This window comes from Eulemur rufifrons, chromosome 18 (genome assembly GCF_041146395.1).
Source record: "Eulemur rufifrons isolate Redbay chromosome 18, OSU_ERuf_1, whole genome shotgun sequence".
Taxonomy (NCBI): domain Eukaryota; kingdom Metazoa; phylum Chordata; class Mammalia; order Primates; family Lemuridae; genus Eulemur; species Eulemur rufifrons.
Window position 1 is genome coordinate 53,433,378 of NC_091000.1, and position 19,619 is coordinate 53,452,996.

Below are 19,619 nucleotides of genomic sequence, written 5' to 3' on the forward strand. Positions count from 1 at the left end.
ACTGTTCTCCATACATTTTGTACAACTGAAATGTTGAGATAAAAATGAAGGTTGAAGGGGATTGAGCAAAACATTTTTGAGATATTTACCATAAGGAAGAACAGCAAGATGATAGAACTTGGAGGTAATTCTGGATTCGACAGAGAAGGATTTGTCATTACTTTTGTTTTGTGTTAACAGTGGGGAGATGCTAGCCCCCTTCCCTGCTGCCTTCATTGCCCAGCTCCAGAGAGTGCCGTTCTCATAGCCTGGAGCAGGTTTGAAGGCTGATGACCTGGCTGCAGATGCAGAAGAGACTTGCTAACAGAAAGAAAGAGATTAAGGAGGGAGTTCACTTTCAGGGACACTTTTTGTGCTGGAACTAATTGGGGAGAAAATGATGGGTATAGATCGAGACAGATGCACAGATTTAGAGATGGGAAGATGAGTTCCTAAGAGATGACTTCAATTCCTCAACAAAGTAGAGCTAGAGAGTCAGGGCATAAACTACTGCATACAGAAGGTATGAAATGGTCCTTCTTGAAAGAGTGAAGTCAAGCTCAGAAAGTCAGTGCAATTACCAGCAGTACTGAGGACCTGTTTGAAGATGGTGGTCATGCATTTACAATGACACAAATCTGCTGCATTGTGGCCATTCCTCTAGCACCATTCAGCTGCACTGCGCAGGCACAGAGAAGGTCTGCAGTGCACACCCATCCTAGAGGTTCATGAAGGTCAAGGGTAATTATACTATTGGATACAGACTCTGAAGTTGGGAAGAAATTAAGAGAAAATAAGAAGGGGAGGATGAATCCAGAGAACATAGAAGGAGGTTGCGGGAATTGGAGATCACAATGAAGTCGAAGAATGTTTCTTGTATGGAAAGTGAGTGGGAAGAGTAAGCTTGTGAAGGGAGTGTTTGTGTACCTTGAATGATAATGTTGGGCTGCCCATTCTCAACATGGTGTTGTATTCAAAAGAAACATCCATCCAACATGCAACAAAGCATTACAAATATTTTAAAAGTTTGTATGAAATGCCTTGAAAAGGAGCAGAGGAAGAATTATTTCTGTAACAGCAAGACATTTTAGATCCCCTTTGCTTATCAGTTTCCCTGGCATCTCCCTTTTCCCCTCTGCTACAGCACCATCTTTTTCTAAAACTCCAGTCTGCAATTCCAGTGCTTTGCTCTCCCTTTTCTCTTCCTTTTCCGTTCTCCTCTGTTCTGCAGGAAGCAGCTTCAGAACCTTTATAACAGAAATCAATCCAGTCTTGCTCTGTTTTTGTCTAGATTTTCAGCTGTGCCTGTTATCTGGATCAGCACAACCAAGCTCAGTAGCTTCCATTTTCGGCTATCGTTTTAATTCGCAATCTTGCGTGTGGTGTGGTTTCTGTTGATGACGAGGTCAAGGATTGTAAAGAAGGGTAGTGTAGGACACGGGAGACGAGAATACTGAGGCTTCGTGAGCCCAGGCTGTTGGACAGGTTATTAACGTAGAACCTGAGGCTATGTCAAGTGATGAAGATGACGTGCTGATGTATTTCTTGAGTGAGAAGAATGACCAAGAAATTGCTAGATGATTCTTGTGATGAGGGAGGAAGTTGCCAGACGTGGCAGAACTATTTTTATTCAAGAAGGAGGAAAAATAATGGTCTCAAAGGAGTAAATTAGAGAAAATAGCTTTCACCTGAGAGAACTGCAGGAGAAGCTGTGTTCCTAAGGGAGAGTCAAGTTTTGGTTAAGGAAAAGGGGGCGGGTTCGTAGTTTAGAGAGGAAGTTAAAATTTATAAGACATTGATGAAGAGAAATTTCCAGAAGGTGCAGTGGAAGGATTGTTTTTGAGGGGAGGGAGCCTAAAAGATTTCAAATTTATAGCACAGTTTGGGGATGGGGGATTAGAAGACAAAGACTGTTTGGAGAGGCTCACTCCTTGGTGACAGATAAAAAAGAATGTAGAACATGGTGAATTTATTTCTGATGATCTTTTGGAGGAAAGTAGGTTGCGTAGACCCAGCCCTGTGGTCCATGGTCCTTATATGGAGAAGATGAGAAATTTCTGATAGACCAGACATAGCTGCCCCTTAGCAGCGGTGGAGCTAGAGTTTGCCTTCTCATAGAGATTTGCACTTTTGAGAATGCATCCTAAGGAGTTAATCACTGCCTAACGCAAATTTATGCATGAAGATATTCCTGCCATCTTATTTTTAATAACAAAAAGCATAGAATATTTAAAATATCCATAACAATAAAGAACTAGTTACCCCAGTATGCCACCTTCATTATGGAATTCTGTGTAGACATAAAAAATTATGTAGTAATACGATATATTTTATAGCCATATGATATATTTTTAAATGAAAAAGTATCACCTATGTGTATAGTTATACATAGGTGAATGTAAATGATTAGTTATATTATAATTCTTGGGTTAGACATAAGTTTCATGAGTGTGCATTACTAAAAATATAAATAAAATAACAGAGTACCATGGCTGGATGAAGGATTAAGCGTACGTCATGATCTAAGAATGTTATTAATAAAATGTGTCTGAGTTTCAGTTTAAAAAAGTCATTTACCAAATATCATAAACAATGGGATCCTAATTTTTGTTAAAAATAATGGAAACCATATTTTATCTTGCTCCTCATCTCCCAGGCCTTCGACTTTGCTGATCGTCCTTGGTATTTTAGCTCAGTTTGGCTGTATTATCTATTGCTGTGTAACAAATTGCCCTTCCCCTAAAAATCTGTGGCTTAACATAATAAACATTTATTATTTCACAGCTTCTGTGGGTCAGGCATGTGAGAGCAGCTCGGCTGGGTGGTGCTGACTCAAGAGGTTGCAATCAGGATGTCAGCTGGGGCTGTCGTCGTCTGAAGCTTTGACTGGGGCTGGAAGATTTGCTTTCAAGGTGGCATGTTCACATGGCTGTGAGCAGGAGGCCTGAGTTCCTCACCACGTGGACCACTTGATTGTCCTCATAACATAGCAGCTGGCTTCCCTCAGAGTGACCAATCCAAGAAAAAGAGCCATGAGGAAGCCACAGTGTCTTCTATGACCTAATTTCAGAAGTCACACGTTACCACTTCTGTTAAATTCTATTCATGAGAAGCAAGTCACTAAGTTTGCTCACGGGGCAAAGAGATGCAGTTGCAGGAAGCTGGAGGTTGGGTAGGCAGGCATTGAAGAAATAAGGCCTAGAGGGTATGAGTGGAGCAGTGACAGCTCTGTTATACTCCCATCATTCAAAAACTCTTGAAATATTAATCTGCTATTCCAGTAAGAATTCCTTCCCTCCCTTTTCAGCATGTGTAATAGATTGCCTTCCAAGTACAGTTCATATCCTCTTCCCTCACCTTCCCACTAAATGTCCAGGTGCTTTCACCTAATTTATGTATTACTTTAATTGAATTATTTTAATTGCAGGTTCTCCATATTTACTAGCATCCACATGGTTTCTCCAATTTAGATGGTAGGATAACAGGTGCCTGACTGCACAGAATCCTGGTGTTGAAAAAAACCCTGGGGTTCCTGCAAATCCACCCTCCATCTGCTCTACATGTTCTTTCAAAGCACTTTTCACAGATGGGCATTCAGGATCTGCTTGCATGCTTCAGCTGAAAGGGGCTCACTCTCTCACTGCCATGTAAAGTATTTAGTAAAAGCTTTTGATTACAAAGTTGATTCTTTATTTTAGAAACTTGGCATATCCAAAAGAGCAACTATGGCAGCCCCATAACTCAGAGCTGCCTTTCTTACCTGAGATCAGACACTGGGTTTTTGCTCTTAATCTTTTGGGAAGCTCATCTCTGATGCATTGGTAAGTACTTTTGGCAGGAAATGATTATGAAGTACATATTTTTTTCTCCTATCTTCCCCAGTTCTGGCACTGAGTTTGGGGTGATGGTATATCCGGGGTCCATTTTCTCTTCTCCGAAAGACAGAGAAAATAGGAAAAGATTCTCATTGCCAGATGCTGACCCTGATTCTTCAGTGTATGAGTAAATGAGTCAGTACTATTTACCTAGGAGATTTATAATGATTATTTCATGTTTTAAATTCAATCCTGATTTTCCTGCAAATGCAGCATTCAGAGGAAAAGAAAGAACTCAGCTGTCTGGACAAACATATGGAAATCAATGATAAATGGACAGAGACTGCATAGTATATTTATTAACCAAGCTCGTATAAATCATAATTTTTCAACCATTTATTAAACTAATAGGATTGTTGTGGGAACATCAAAGAATTCTTTATTAAGTAAATAATCATATTTATCCACTCAGTTATGGGGAAAAACAAACCATTCACACTGCATTTACTCTGCTTCATCAGATTTCATTTCTCTTAAATGTCAGCCGTTGATAATTTTTACCAAACAACCCGGGGGGAAAACGTCCAAATTTCTACCCGCCTTCAGCCACCTCTCTGGTCCAGGAAAAGGACTGGACTGCTGCTTGCTTCTCAAATTTCCGTTTCTTTCTTCCCCAACTGGGTAAGTTCCCCACGAGGCTTAAAATGGCTCTCCCATAGTGAACTCGAATTTAGGTACTTGGCCGCCTTGGGCAACTCTTTCCTTCTTTCTTCTTTCTTGATTCATCCTGTGTCAGTCTCTTTATTATCTGACAACCCAGGCACATCTCAGGGCCCACTTTGTTGCTGGGGCACAAGCCAGATACCCTCAGCACGTGGGACGATTCCCTCTGTCTCCATTCTTGTTCTCCGTTGCATAGCCGGCTGGTGTGCACTCAGAGAATGCCGACTTTTTCCTGGTAAATGGGAAGAAAACACAGTCAGCAAGTGAAGTCTGCTGCCTGACAGGGAGGACATACTCAGACGTTTGTTATTTTGATTTGTAATATTAATGTCCTAAAAATTATTTTTATAAGTCATAATTGTATAAATAAAAATGTATTTTAGCCATATTTAGCATATGCCATAAGGGGGTCCATTTTCCACTCATTAGTAATTATTTACCCCTCTAACACCAGTCATTGGCCAGAGTGGGAAATAAGAAGATTTAAGATTTATTCAATAAACATTTACTGAGCACCAGCTATGTCTCAGACTCTGTTTGTGACACTGGGACACAGAAATGAACAAGAAACACAAGACTTTTGATCTCGGGGAGGGAGCTGCTATTCTAGTGGGAAAAGACAGTAAGTAAATAAACAAAATGATCATTAAGTAACAGAAAGTGTTATAAAAAATTAAAATTTAACAGCATAACCTGGGAGTGACTGGTAGCAGTGAGGAGAGCCCTAATTTAGGTGGAGTGGTCGGTGAAGGCATCTGGAAGGTGACATGGGACCTAACTTTGATGATGAGTAGAATAGGGCATGTCCCTTTCCCTGGGATTTTTTAAAGTCAAGAAAGATTCTAGGAGTGCCTTCAACTTAGTATATAACCTTAAGCAAGTACCTACAAACTTTGTGTTAAAAATGGCATAACATCACACAAATCAAAGAATAAAGTAAATATCTGTGAGTTCACACTGACATAAATAAATGATGGATGGAAGGAAGGAAGGAAGGAAGGGAGGGAGGGGGCAGAATGGACAAATCTTTGTGAAAATTCCAAATGATATATATAGATACTATGCTCTCCAGAATGGAGAGCTTAATTCCCCTCCTTTTCAGTGTGGTCTGGGATGATTCCATACTGATTCCGAAGAAGAGAGTATGGAAAGGGAAAAACAGAGATTTCACAGTGGGGAAACCTGACAAATACCACCTTACCTGAGTGACCAAGCAAGGTTGACATCCTCAAGGATGAGTCATGTTGGTACCATGTACTCTCTGAAATAATTCAAGAAGAAGGGCGATTCGCTTCTGTATTACCCATTCCCCAAACCCCAAGCCCCAGTCTCATCATGAGAAAACATCAGAAAAACCCAAATTGAGAGGCATTCTGCAAAATTTCTGACCAGTGCTCTTCAAAACTGTTAAGGTCATGTAAAAAAATGTACAGATCATCACAGATTGAGGAGACTAAGGAGACATGATAACAAAATTCAATGTGGAAGCCCAGATTGGATCCTGGAACACAAAAAGGACATTCATGGAAAAACTGGTGAAATTCAAATAAAGCCTGTAGTTTAGTTTAATAGCATTGTACTGATATTAATTTCTCAGTTTTGACAAATTGCTGTGGTTATGCAAGACATTAACTTTAGGAGAAGCTGGGTGAGGGTGTATGGGGACTCTCTGTATTCCCTTTGAAACTCTTCTGTAAATATAAAATTATTCCAAAACAAAAAGTTTTTTAAAAAATACTCACAGCAACAGCTCCGGGCTTTCAGAGGAGTGAAAATTGTTTTCCTTTAGGATGATCAGGAAAGTTTTTAAGAAAGGTGGCATTTGAGCTTGGTGTTAAATAAAAAAAAGGATGACAAAATTCCAAAAGACAAACCAAAAGAGGTATTCTAGAATGAAAGAATGGCTTGCATATGGGCATAGCAACCTTTCCATTTCTATGTGAAATCTTATACCAATTAGCTGTAAATTCCTCTATACTTTCACTGCTTAATCACTTTCGAATGACCTCTTCTACTTTCACATTATGCTATCATTCCCTCACTAGAGTGAGCTTTTAAAGGGTGAGAGTCACACCAAATCAACATCTAACAGGGTGTCTGTGCAGAGTAGGTCCACAAAGTTTTCTTAATAAATGGATGAAATGAACAAAATATAAAGTAGGTCCAGGCCTTGAAAGTTAATACAATGAGCATAACTTACTTTGGAAAGTGGTGGGGAGTCATCGGAGATGGTTGAGCAGAGGAATGATACGATCAGAGTTGAGCTTAAGGAAGATTCATTTCAGGGAACTGTAGAATATGGAATACAGGGGGACAGAGAGTAGTTCATGGCAGAAAAATCATGCAGGAGACTTATTGCAATAGTGCTGGCTAGACTTCTTAGAGCCAGGGGATTAGGGGAAAGAGAATGTGAAGCGGAGAATCTACTCATTGTTGTTTTCTGAAGAGTGGTTGCACACCATTTCCATCAGGCTCCTTGTTTAAACCATTACTGAATGTCCACTGGGTGCATCGTACTGCGCTGAGCCCGATAAATGTGGGAGAGAAAGGCTAGTCTAACAAGGATTCATCTGGGAAAGGCTCACAGTCATTCATTTTGCAGAGATTGGTTGCTGCCTTGGACGACTTTGCGTTTGTTGGGGTAAGTAAAAAACAACAGTAAAGTTTCACATGTGAGTTTCATAAAAAGTCACATTCAAGCCCACCGTGGATCCAGGATGGGTGTGGGCAGCAGCCTACTCTAAGCATTTTTTGGGGAACACAGTGACCCTACCCTCCACATCCCAGAACCACCAAGGAAAGAAGGAGAAAGAATGTGGAGGCACCTCATCCTGGAGGTGAAATATACCATCTCCTCTTCCATTTGACTTCTAAAAACTAGTTATATGGCCAGATGAAAACCTAAGGAAGACGGGAAATAAACCATATCAATATATCTAGGAAGAAGCAGAGACCATAGATATTGGTAAGTCCTAGCAATCTGTTATAGATTTGGTGGGGTTTTTTTCCCCTTAAATTAGTTGTTGTTTTTGCATGTATGAGGTTCCTTCAACTACATGATAAATTTCTTGAGAGCAAGGACTGAATCTCAAGCTTTCTAAAATCCACAATGGGAACTTATATGGCAGGCAGCCTCCAGGATGGCTCCAGTGTTCCCTCTCCTGTGTTCATACTCTCGTGTAGTGCTCTTCCACACTGGCCTGTGAAAGCAATGGGATATTGAGGAAAGCACAGGGTGTGACTTCCGAGGCCAGGCCATAAAAATCTCTGTGGCTTCCGCTTTGTTCTCTCATGGATCTCACGCTCTGAAGGAAGCCAGTTGCCCCACTGTGAGGACACACAAGCAGCCCTATGATGAAGTCAATCTGGCAAGGGACGGAAGCCTCCTGTCAACCGCCAGCACTAACTGGCCAAGTCTGTGAATGAGCCGCCTTGAAGTGAATCCTCCTCCATCCCCAGTCAAGAGTTGGATGCCCGCCCTTTAGAGTTGTCAAAGCATTTTTACTACAGGACTCACATCCCTCCATTCACTCATCAGATAGCTTTCATTTGTTCCTGCAAGACAGTGCTGCATGATTATTGTCAGACTTCCCAAGTAAGAGGTGGTGAATTGGATTCTTCTCCTAGTCATTGGCAGGGATGGCTAATGTTGTTTTGGAGTCTCTGAGGTTGCTTTCAAGGATAAAGGATGCAGAGTTTTATCCCTCGGTAATGTGTGCAGGGAAGTGGAAGCAGTAGCAGTGGCTTGTGAACTCCATATTCACTAACTCTGGTCTTGGTATTGACTCTTTCATTTTTGAAGCCAATGTCCTCAATTAGGAGCCTGTAAGCCAGTAAGTACCAGTTGGCCTGGGTGGGGGACCCAGAGCTGCAGGCCTGACAAATGGCATAAGGGGAAAGCTGAAGCCACATGCTTTTTGGTCTTGATTGATTGATTAATTAATTTGGTTTTATTTATTGCCTACCACATGGCTTATACTATGTAGGGATTCAAATTGGTTGCTGAAAATCACATGGTGTCCAGGTCTTGTGAAAGACCCCACTTCTCAGCTCTAGCCTCATAGTCTTATGATTGGATTTTCCTAGCACCAGAGTCAAGGGGAAAAATATTCGTTAGGTAACTATTAAAATTTGAAAGAAGCATGAGATACTTTCTACCCTATCAAGGCTTATTTACATTCTGAGCACAGTCTAGTGGCCTATATTTGCTAAATGCATAAATTTTCAGATATTTGCAAAATGCCAAAGTCGTAAATCTTTTTTAAAAACAAAGCTTATTTATTTTCCTTAAAAGTGAAGTAGGTTTTTTAATACAAAATAGAGAAAAGCTCAAAGGAAAACAACAACAATAACAACAAAACAACCAACTATCCACCCATGATCCCGCCTGTCAGAGCCAACCACTGTTTTGCTGTTGTGCAAGTTAGAAAACACATATAATTGCAATAATATCATATATGTGTTCTTGTTCTGATTTCTTCAGTTGTCAGCATAACAGAAGTATTTCCTGCATTATTACTATTTGCAAATATAGTGCAAGATTTTTGCTTATATATTTATTACATTCGTTTATCAAAATTTACGGGTCCATTTCCTTGATGTAAAGTTATTTTCATGGAGGGAAGGAAAGTGCTAAATTACTATAAATCTTCAAATAATCCAGAGCACTATTATTACAGAGTGAGACTCATTCGTTGGAATCTTCAACCTGCAAGGCTGCCTTAGGGTGAGTGGTTTACAGGGCTTTCATCATACAGAAAAGGAAAACGAGGCTCAGAATTTCCTGAGTTGTCCGGGGTTACCAGCCAGCCAACAGCAGAACCAGGTGGACAGTCACATGCTTCTGGCAGTGACAGAAATTTCAAAAGGAGAAAGCACTTTTCTTTAGCAGGCATTCAGCTTGATGCCTAGCCTTTGAAGCCATTGCTATCATAGGTGTGGCCCAGTTAGAAAGCAAAAAAAGTTGGAGCTTCTCAGCCTGCCATTCACGCGAGTGTGGGCTTGCTCATATGAAGAGTTTGCGACTACAGGTATACCTGGGGGGAGGCCTGCCTGGGAGTCCTGTCTGCAAACACGGGATCCAGCTGTGCTTTCGCCTGCCTGTGGTTTTAGCAAATGTACAACCTTGGATCTCAATGTTCTCGCTTTTCAATAAGGGAACCACATTAGTTGATATTTTCATGCTCTAAGATTTTAGCTTCTAAGCCTGATCCTTTTCGTCAATTTCAAACTCAGTGGACATTTTGAGTCCTGTGGGTGGGAGTTAGCACAAAGATGTCACAGTTTGCTAATGGGATGAGAGTCTTAACCACCTGCTCAGCTATGGAGGTGAGTGAATTTAATGAGCATACATGGAATCCAAAGATACTTGCTTGAATAAAATATTTCTATTGCCACCACAGAGTGCATATGATTAATAACTTCCTCTGTGGGGGTTGTAAAGATCAACATCTTGAGGTTAACTCAACTTCAAGGCCACAACTAATAAGTGAGTTGTGATGCTGTCTGTGGGAATGACTTGATTATAACAAAGCTTTGTTCTACTTTCTCCCCGATGCTTTCAGCTTCAGTGGGAAGTTCCTCTGATGTTGCAGTTTCTGTGTGTTGTAAACACATTCTACTAGGCAGTACTTTGTAAAAGCAGAACAGAATACATGAATGTCTTAGGGAATCCTGAATGCTGGTGCTACCATAGTAGCACATGACAGCCCTCAACTTGCCAGCTTTCTTTGGTACATTCTGTGTCCCTGGGCTTGGACTCTTTTCCCCCTGATTCTTTGAAATACTTCCCTTGGACTGAAGTGACCATCTTTGGGGAGAAGAGAAGGGTATTAACTTATATTAATGATATTAGCAATTAGAGCTATTTGGTCCTCTGATATAGACAAGAAAGAACAACCTTCCTTGCCATTCCTATTGCTAGTTGGCTGTGTATTTCTGAGATTCCCTGTTCTATCCCCATTAAAAAAATAAAGTTGGCATGACAAGAATGGAGTAGAGGGAGGTGGCCCTGCAGGTAAAACCCTACAAATTCACCCTTAATTTAAATCTTAGAAAGATGAAGGACACAGTATTGAATGATGGGGGATTTCTTTGATATGGAGTATTCTGTGATGGTATACCCCATATTCTGTGGAGTATCTGTCTATTGTTAGCTTCATTCCTTCATTCAATAAATGTTTACTGAGCCCCTAATATGAGTCAGGCAATGTTTTCAGCTCTGAGGGCTGAGCAGGGAACAAAAGGGAAAAGTTCCTGCTCTGAGAGGGAAAATGCTCCTGTCCAGTGTTCTTGTTGGTGGGTAGAGATGGTACAGTTCTCGAATAAGTTTACTCCCCAAATTGTTCCATTTATCAGTTGCTCAAGTCAAAAACCAAAGAGTCTGCTTTAGTCACTACCCACCCCCAACTTCCAAACTGTCAGAATATCTCATTGACTCTGCCCTTGAGTATATCCAGACTATAACCATCTGCCCACTGTGTATCACTCCTATTGCTATCATCCTGGTTAAAACCACCCTTATTGCAATAATGACATCACATCCTACTGCTACTCCCCTTGCTGACACTACCATACTGGCCCAATTTAGGCCTTGGACATTGGCTCATTCTCTGCCTGGAATACTTTTCCACCAGATATATACTTGGCTGACTCGCTTATTTCCTTTAAGTTGTGTGTTCAAAATGCAGCTTTTCAATGAGGTCTACCTTTACTACTTTATTTCATTCTGTGAACAGAGCCCCTGCCAAGTGTTTCCTATTCCTTTTAGCCTGCTCTACTATTTTCTTTGTTGCATAAAACTTATCCCTTTCTAACATTATGAACTTTAGCTATTTATTATATTTATTTTTTTATTGTCTGCTTCCTCTCACTCATGTAAGATCTACCAGAGTAGAGAGCTTTGTCTATTTTATTCACTGATGTTCCCAAGTACCTAGAACAGTACCTAGCCAACATCAGGTGATGAATAAATATTTCCTAAATTCAGGGGTCCATGATCACTTTTAAATTGATGGTAAAATGTATATATGCAATGTATGAATGTAATTTTCCAGAAAGCAACATTATAGCTTTTATGTATTATGAAACTAAAGGGAACTGTGACCAAAACCAGTTTTGAAACTACTATGTATGTTTACCATAATATGATTGATTTAGGGAGGGGGGAAATAATTTAATTAGAGTAAAATCATGAAATTGTAACAATGTACCTTATCAGATGGTTTCTTGATCATATATACTGGCATACCTAGAAGTCCTCCTTGTGGGCGGAAGGAGAGAGTGCACACAAAAAACTATTAAGGGTGTCTTTCTCTTATACATTGTTGGTGGCCCTGCAAACTAGTACAACCTCTATGGAAAGTAGTGTGGAGATACCTCAAAGAACTAAAAGTAGACCTACCATTTCATCCAGCAATCCCACTACTGGGATTTACCCAAAGGGAAAAAAAGGCATTTTATAAGAAAGACACTTGTACTCGAATCTTTATAGCGGCACATTTCACAATCGCAAAGATGTGGAAACAACCCAAGTGTCCATCAATGCATGAGTGGATTAATAAAATGTGGTATATGTATACCATGGAGTATTACTCAGTCATAAAAAAATGGCGAACTAATACCTTTTGTAACAACCTGGATGGAATTGAAGACTATCCTTTTAAGTGAAGTATCGCAAGAAGAGAAAAGCAAACACCGCATGTTTGCAAACACTCACTACTAAATTGGAACTAATTGATCAACACTCATTTGCATATATGGTAGTAAAATTCAGTGGAAATCAAGCAGGTGGGAGGAGGGAGGAAGGGATGGGTAAACGCACTAAACTCACACCTAACGGGTACAATGCACCTGTCTGGGCGATGGACACACTTACAACTTTGACTCAAACTGTATAAAAGCAATTCATGTAACTAAAACGTTTGTACCCCCGTAATATTCTGAAATTAAAAAGAAGAGTGTCTTTCTTAGCAAACAATCTAGAGAGCAAGTGATAATGAAGCTGGTAACTAATATTATGGTAATAATAATGCTAATACTCATAATTATTTTGTGTAGAACTTTTCATTTGAAAGTCTCTAAGTGCTTTATAAACATTAATTAGTAACATCTCACAACCCTCTAGTGAGACAGGTTAAGTGTTATTATATCCATTTTATATCTGTAGATAAAAGAGTTTCTAAAGGTCATATAGGTGCAAGTTAAGAATAGAAACTAAAGTGATACTTGAAAATCCGCCCCACCCCTGAATTCTAGTACATCTACTGGTGCCTATAGGTGTATAAGTCCTTTTCTCCTAGAATTGATTCACAACCTGTGGGAATCTGGGACTGATGGGATGGATGTTCAAGGTGTCATGGAGAAATGTGCTACTCTACGGTGGCCTCAGAGCAACTGCTGAAACCTCAGTAATAGCTTTATTGCTTTGTTTTTATTTTACAAGTACTTTTCACAGCAGATAACATTCCCCTTGCCATTCTTTCTATATCTTTGTCTTTCCTTTTTCAGGTTTGACATGCTCTTCCTTATTTTGGCTCTGTTCTACTTATTACTTCTCCAGCCTTGCATCAAGGACTTTAACTGTCATCCAGCTGTCTGTGCCACTAAATAACTCTACGACCTTCAAGCAAGTCCCCAAGCCTCCCAAACCTCAGTTTCTCCATCTATAAAATAAACACACTGCCTAAATCACCTCTGCATTTTCTTTAAGCAAAAAAGAATGCTATTCAATATAAGGAAACCCTTTGAGAGAATTTCCCCAGAACAGTCTTCATGTTGGAGGCATATAAAGCAGTTATTGGAGAGATGCTTTGCTAACGGGGGAGAGAGCCTCTAAATGTTCTCTTATTAAAAACAGTCCGGAATAGGTTTTGTGTCAATTTCATTTGCTTCTGAGGCCCTTCTAATGATGACTGCAAGCTTTTATTGTCCTGTGGACACGTTGGAGAAAACGACATTGGTCCCTAGTTCCCTTGTGGGGCTTTGTGAAACAAGCACCCTTCCTTGGGCAAGGCTTTGCCTCTTATTCCACTCCCTTCTCTTTCTGCTTCTTTAGGAACCTCTTTGTCTCTCCCGGGGAGTGTCAATTCACATCTTAATCACTTTGTGTGTAATCTCATTAGGGATAATCCCATTTGCCAGAGTGTCAGTATCTTTCCTTGGTACAGAAGAAGGGATTCCTATCATTTGATTTGGAAACCCAGTCCAGCTTGGGTTATAAATAGAGCAGTCATTGCTGAGTTCTTCTTTTGACTTTCGATGCTGGCATTGAAATAGAAGAGAGGTGGATTTTTTAAGCTTGTCACGCTCAATCCCTGTCAATCTTGGCTTTGGACAGAAAGGACATAATCTTTTTTTTTTTTTTTTTGCCATTTAAATAAAGCAAACATTTTGCTCTCTTATTAAAAAATCTAAAATTATTTTAATAAATTAATCTGGTAATTATGTCCTCTTATGATTACCCTGTTCTTATTTGTGGGAGTAAAATTACTTACAATAAACAAACAAAAGAACAAACATAAAACACAAACGCACAAACAAAACACTTCCCTCCCCTTGTTTTACTTTTCACACTTGCCTTGTATGACTCTCATCAGTCAGTCCTGAGACGTTAAAATTCCAGTCATTCAAGCAACCACATTTGGTGGCTGAGGGTTTGTTTCAAGGAGGCCCAGGACAGATCACACATGACGCTTGATGTCGTGAGCAGCAATCAGTGTTTGCAGGAAATGCCAATCCATATGGCTCCTGTTTGTCATAATGTACATCGCACTAAACGTGTGAAACAACTCCTGTGGAAATTCCATCTCGCTCTGCTGTTCCCCTTTCCCCATATGCAACAAATTCAAATCCTCATATTCTTAAAGTGGGGGTTGGGGGAGGTGGGTAGAGAATAGCAGTCATTCTCATTTGATGGTTTGGAAAAAAAAAGAAAAGATGTTGGTACCACTCACCGACTGGCTAATGAATAATCAGATTTCACAGCGTGAGTGCTGGGGTGGTAATTTGGTTGCACGCCATGCTCCAAACCCATGGAATAGTGCTTCATTAATGTGAAGACCTGTATAATCAAACAATTAACAGTCTCTCTGCAACGAAAGCAGCTTTTCATCAGCATATATACTTCGTCAAAAGATGAATCCCAAATCAGTGGATCTGACAGCAACTAGACTTACACTAACGCACAGCAACCAGTGACACTGATGCTTTTCACTCTTACCTGAGCTAAGAGTCTGATGCGAATTTGTGCTTCAGCATCACTGAATGATAGCAAACCTCAGTAGGAAATATGGGATTAAAAGTATGCCTTCAAATTTTATTTTTATAATCAATTTTGTAGCTTCCCTGTTTTTCTCTCATTTTATATTCTTTAGGGTTAAGAAGCTTGGAAAGATATTTTGAATTATCATGGGGGAAGAGAAACTTTGATCCTTCTTTCATTTTGCTTATTTACATCAATGATTTGTGTCATCTTCACTCTAATGTAGCTGATTAGCCTCTTTGGAGACTTTGGTCTCGGTAACCATGGAGAAAGGGTGCTGTTTTATGGCAAGACTCTCATTTGCTTTGTTGACTAATTCACATCAAATGAATGCCCAACAGGGATGCTCGTAGTACCAGGAGGCAGAGACCTTGGGTTCCTGCTGCCCTATGGTTTTGCATCTCTTTCTACCCCCTAAACAAGCCCTGAATATATTGGGTTGCTTTCAACATACTGCTTAGTGGCATGGAGGTGATACATACTAAGTCAGTGCTTGAAAAAAAAAGATAAAATGTAAACTATCAAAAAACTTCAGTGGATTTGTGACTGTTTCATGATCAATTTGCCTATTCTATTTTTTTTTTTTTTTTTGAGACAGAGTCTCACTCTGTTGCCTGGGCTAGAGTGAGTGCCGTGGCATCAGCCTAGCTCACAGCAACCTCAAACTCCTGGGCTTAAGCGATCCTACTGCCTCAGCCTCCCGAGTAGCTGGGACTACAGGCATGCGCCACCATGCCCGGCTAATTTTTTTTTTTTGTATATATATATTTTAGTTGTCCATATAATTTCTTTCTATTTTTAGTAGAGACGGGGTCTCACTCTTGCTCAGGCTGGTCTTGAACTCCTGACCTCGAGCGATCCACCCGCCTCGGCCTCCCAGAGTGCTAGGATTACAGGCGTGAGCCACCGCGCCTGGCCCAATTTGCCTATTCTAAATTAGGGGTAGTAAATGTTTTCCGTAGAAGGCCAGATAGCGTATGTTTAGGCTTTCCAGGTCAAGAGGTAAATTAGAGATATTTTGTAGGTGGTCATATAACAACTATTTGAAAACCATTCTTAGCTTGTGCTGCTTACAAAAATAAGCCATGGGCTGAATTTGGCCAGTGAGCCATGACTTTGCTGATGCCTAGTCTAAGTAAAGGCTTTAAATTTTTTTTTCTCTGTGGTTGAGCACAATAGCTTCTGCATATCTGTTATTGTTTGGATATGACTTGTCCCCACCAAATCTCATGTTGAAATTTAATTCCCAGTGTGGTGGTGTTGGGAGCTGGGGCTGGTGTCAAGTATTTGGGTCATGGGGGTGGATCCCTCATGGATAGATTAATGCTCTCTCTCTCAGCGGTGAGTGAATTCTTGCTCTATTAGTTCCCCTGAGAACTGGTTGTTAGAAAAAGAGCCCAGCACCTCCCTGCCCGCCCCCTATCCCACTTCCTCTCTCACCATGTGATCACTGCGCATGCACATGTGGGCTCCCCTCTGCCTTCTATGATGAGTGGAAGCAGCCTGAGGCCCTCACCAGATGCCCTATATTGAACCTTCCAACCAACAGAATCATGAGTCAAATAAACCTTTTTTCTTTATAAATTACCCAGCCTCAGATATTCCTTTATAGCAACACGAAATGAACTAAGATGGTATCTTCCTTTCCTTTCACACATGGTTGTTGTTTGTTGGGAATAATGAAAATTTTGCAAATAGGTGTTTGTGCAATAGAAATTTTTAGCAATAATCAACAAAAACATGTGGAATGGCTATAATTCATGGTGGAGAGAGGTAAAGAATGAACAAACCTGAAACACTTTCTGAGTGTCTTTTCATTGATTGAGAATGGTGCTGAAGCAAGATAACTCACTTCAACAGGTGAAGCATGACGCCAATCCGGTCATGGTTTGGAGTCTGATCTCTGGACAGGTGTAATGGTTTCACCCAAAGCAAAAATACTGTTGCATGGCTACGACTGTGTCTTTAATTAAGTCAGTTCCCAAAAATGCTGGGTAGATTATCTATGAAAGTATAGTTGAACTAAAGACAATTAACATCAATCCTGGAAAGAGCATGCCCTTCTTGACTAAAGTCTTAGGTCAGATTCCAGGTTTGAATATTAAAACAATTATTTTTGAACAAAAATACCAAAAATATCAAAAGCAATTGGATGGAGCAAGGGTTCCAGTGATAAGTCATGTCCTTGGAAATGCCTTCCAAACAAGGACAAATCATGTCCATCCACATGCCTTCTTTGACAGGTTACCCATGTGGCCAATCAGGGAAATACAGTGGATGTACTGTTTCTGGACTCCAGCAGGGTGTTTGATAAGGCTTTTCATGAGATCTTTGTTGACAAGATAAGGTAATATGCACCAGAAGCTAACACGTTGAGGTGAGTTAACTAGTAGAATGCCAGACTCCAAGGAGTGCTGGCCAGTGGTTTGATATGGCTATGGATAGAGATTTCTAGTGACTGACTATTGGATGTTGTTCTCCACCCTGTTCTGTTCCACATTTTTATTAAGATTTACATGAGGACACTGAAGGTATTCTTATAAAATCTGCAGATGATGAAAAGCCCTGAGAGCTCACAAATTCAATGCATAACAAAGTCAGGGAATCAACAAAATCTCTGCAACTTACTAACACTGTGAGCACAATACAATATAAACTGGGGTAAATGTGTAATTTCTTATTTGAATTAAAAACAACAGCTACAATAATAACTAATTATAAAATCCTGAATGGAAAAGTCCTTCCTTAGCAAAAGCAGAAATGAAAACTTGATTTCAGTTTTCAGTAGTTTCAATAGGTCCACAGGGTAATTAACATTACCTATGACTGCATCCACAAAATTTAATTATCTAAAGAAGTTCACTTAGAATGCCAAATTTTACTCTATTCCATTCAGAGCATATTTAGATGGCATGTTAGAAAGGAAATAGATAAAATAAAAGTATGTTTGATATAGAGCTACTGCAAAGTTGGAGATGCAAAAGTCGTATTACTATGTTGAATGAAGGATGGTGGAAGAAACCACATCTTCTCTCAGATTTCTGGGCTCCATCACAAATCTACTGAATCAGAATTTTTGAGAGTTGTGCCAGGGGATCTGAAGTTCTAGAAACCTCTCTAATCATTTTGATGAGAAGCCATATTTGGGAGGCCAAATCAATAATGAAGGAAAAATCTGTTTAAGTGAAATAACTAGTTAACAATTTGAATCTGATTAGTAAGTTTTTCACTTTTCTTCCGTTTGTTTTGGGATCTTAACACTAGACTGGCTTGTGTGTTTAGGAATAAAGAAGTTAGGACTCTCTGTGTGGGCCAATTAACTTTGTTTGCTGGTGGGCTCAAATAAGACCCCTAATTCTAATTATTTTGGATAGATATGTATATACGAATTATTGAGTCTAAGATTTGGACAAATCAAGGTAAGCCTATCATTTCCTTCTAGAAGAACAGTTCAAAGTTATTTTTTTCCCACAGATAACCAATCAGAAGTAGTACAGGAAGAGGAATACACATAAACACAGTGGTAAGGACTTGACTTTGCCATTTTTATTGCTATGAGTATGCACAAGCTTATCTCATAGATCATAACCATACAATCAAACCAACTTCTATGGACGTACCCTTTTTAATAGCCACTCAAGTTCAAAATCTAAGATTTCTCTTTTTTACTTGCTCCTCACATCTAGGTATTTAAAATTACTAATAATCTGACCTCTGAAATATATTCTTAATTAGTTCTTTACCCCTCTGTTCTCATAGTTTTTACCCTGGGGAAGGTCTGGTGGACGGTTATGTTAGGCTTCAGCTCTCTGATCTCCTTCTTGCCTTCCCAAGGCTGCCTGATTCCCCTACTTAAAGCATGGTTCTGGTCCTGTTGCTGCAAGAGAATCTTACAGGATGGAGTCAGAGCACCCAAGCCTGCACAAAGGATGTCCCAATGTCAGGTTCCAAACTTCTGCTCATTAATTCATTCAGCAGTAATTTACTGAATACCTACTTTTTGCCAAGCATTGGGGCAACAAAGACAAAAAAAGCAATTTTACATCTACCTACACTGACCCCATGTTTTTCCTGTAATAGTTCGCCAATGCTGAGTTCTCTCTTATCTCCCTGTCTTTGAATGTCAAATGCCATCCATCCAAGGCTCCAGTCCTTTATGAATTCTTCCTTGATCTCAACAGCGAGAAACAACCTATGCCTCTTTGAACCCCCATAGGGCAATCTTTGTGGCAATTATCACTGTTTAGTAGCTTGGATACGTGCACATTGATTTTCTGCTAGAATACAATCATCATTAAGAGTAGGAACTAGGCTTTACTTCTCTCCACTATCTCTAGAGGTAGTATTCAAGAGCTAAGACACACTCATTGTTGGAATAACAAATAATTCAGCTGGGTTAAAAGCCGAAGCTTTTGATTTATGGTGTTATCTGGCAACCATGAAAAAAAAGAAATCAATTGAACACTCTTCATAAATTAAATGAATGTATGCCAGAATTTTCACTAAGAAAGATCAGCATGCTTGCTGAGGCCACATCATAATGGAAGTGTCACTCCTCGCCTGTTCTTCTCCTGATGGACACAGCCACCTCCTTATGTTGCCAATGTTCACTTTCTAGAAGGGCTGGACTTTGGCTCCTCAAAGGCTTCTGCTTCCTGCACACTCAAATCGGGGGAGAGTGAATGTGGGCCAGTTCATATCCCATGTAACGGCTGAGGCTCTTCACTTCTCACCCCACCACCGGGCCTATTTGAACATACCAGACTTTACTACGGTTCAAAGGTGTGGAGAGGGTTGCACTGGAGTGAGTTAAGCAATGTGAAGTGGACACTGGTCGTTCC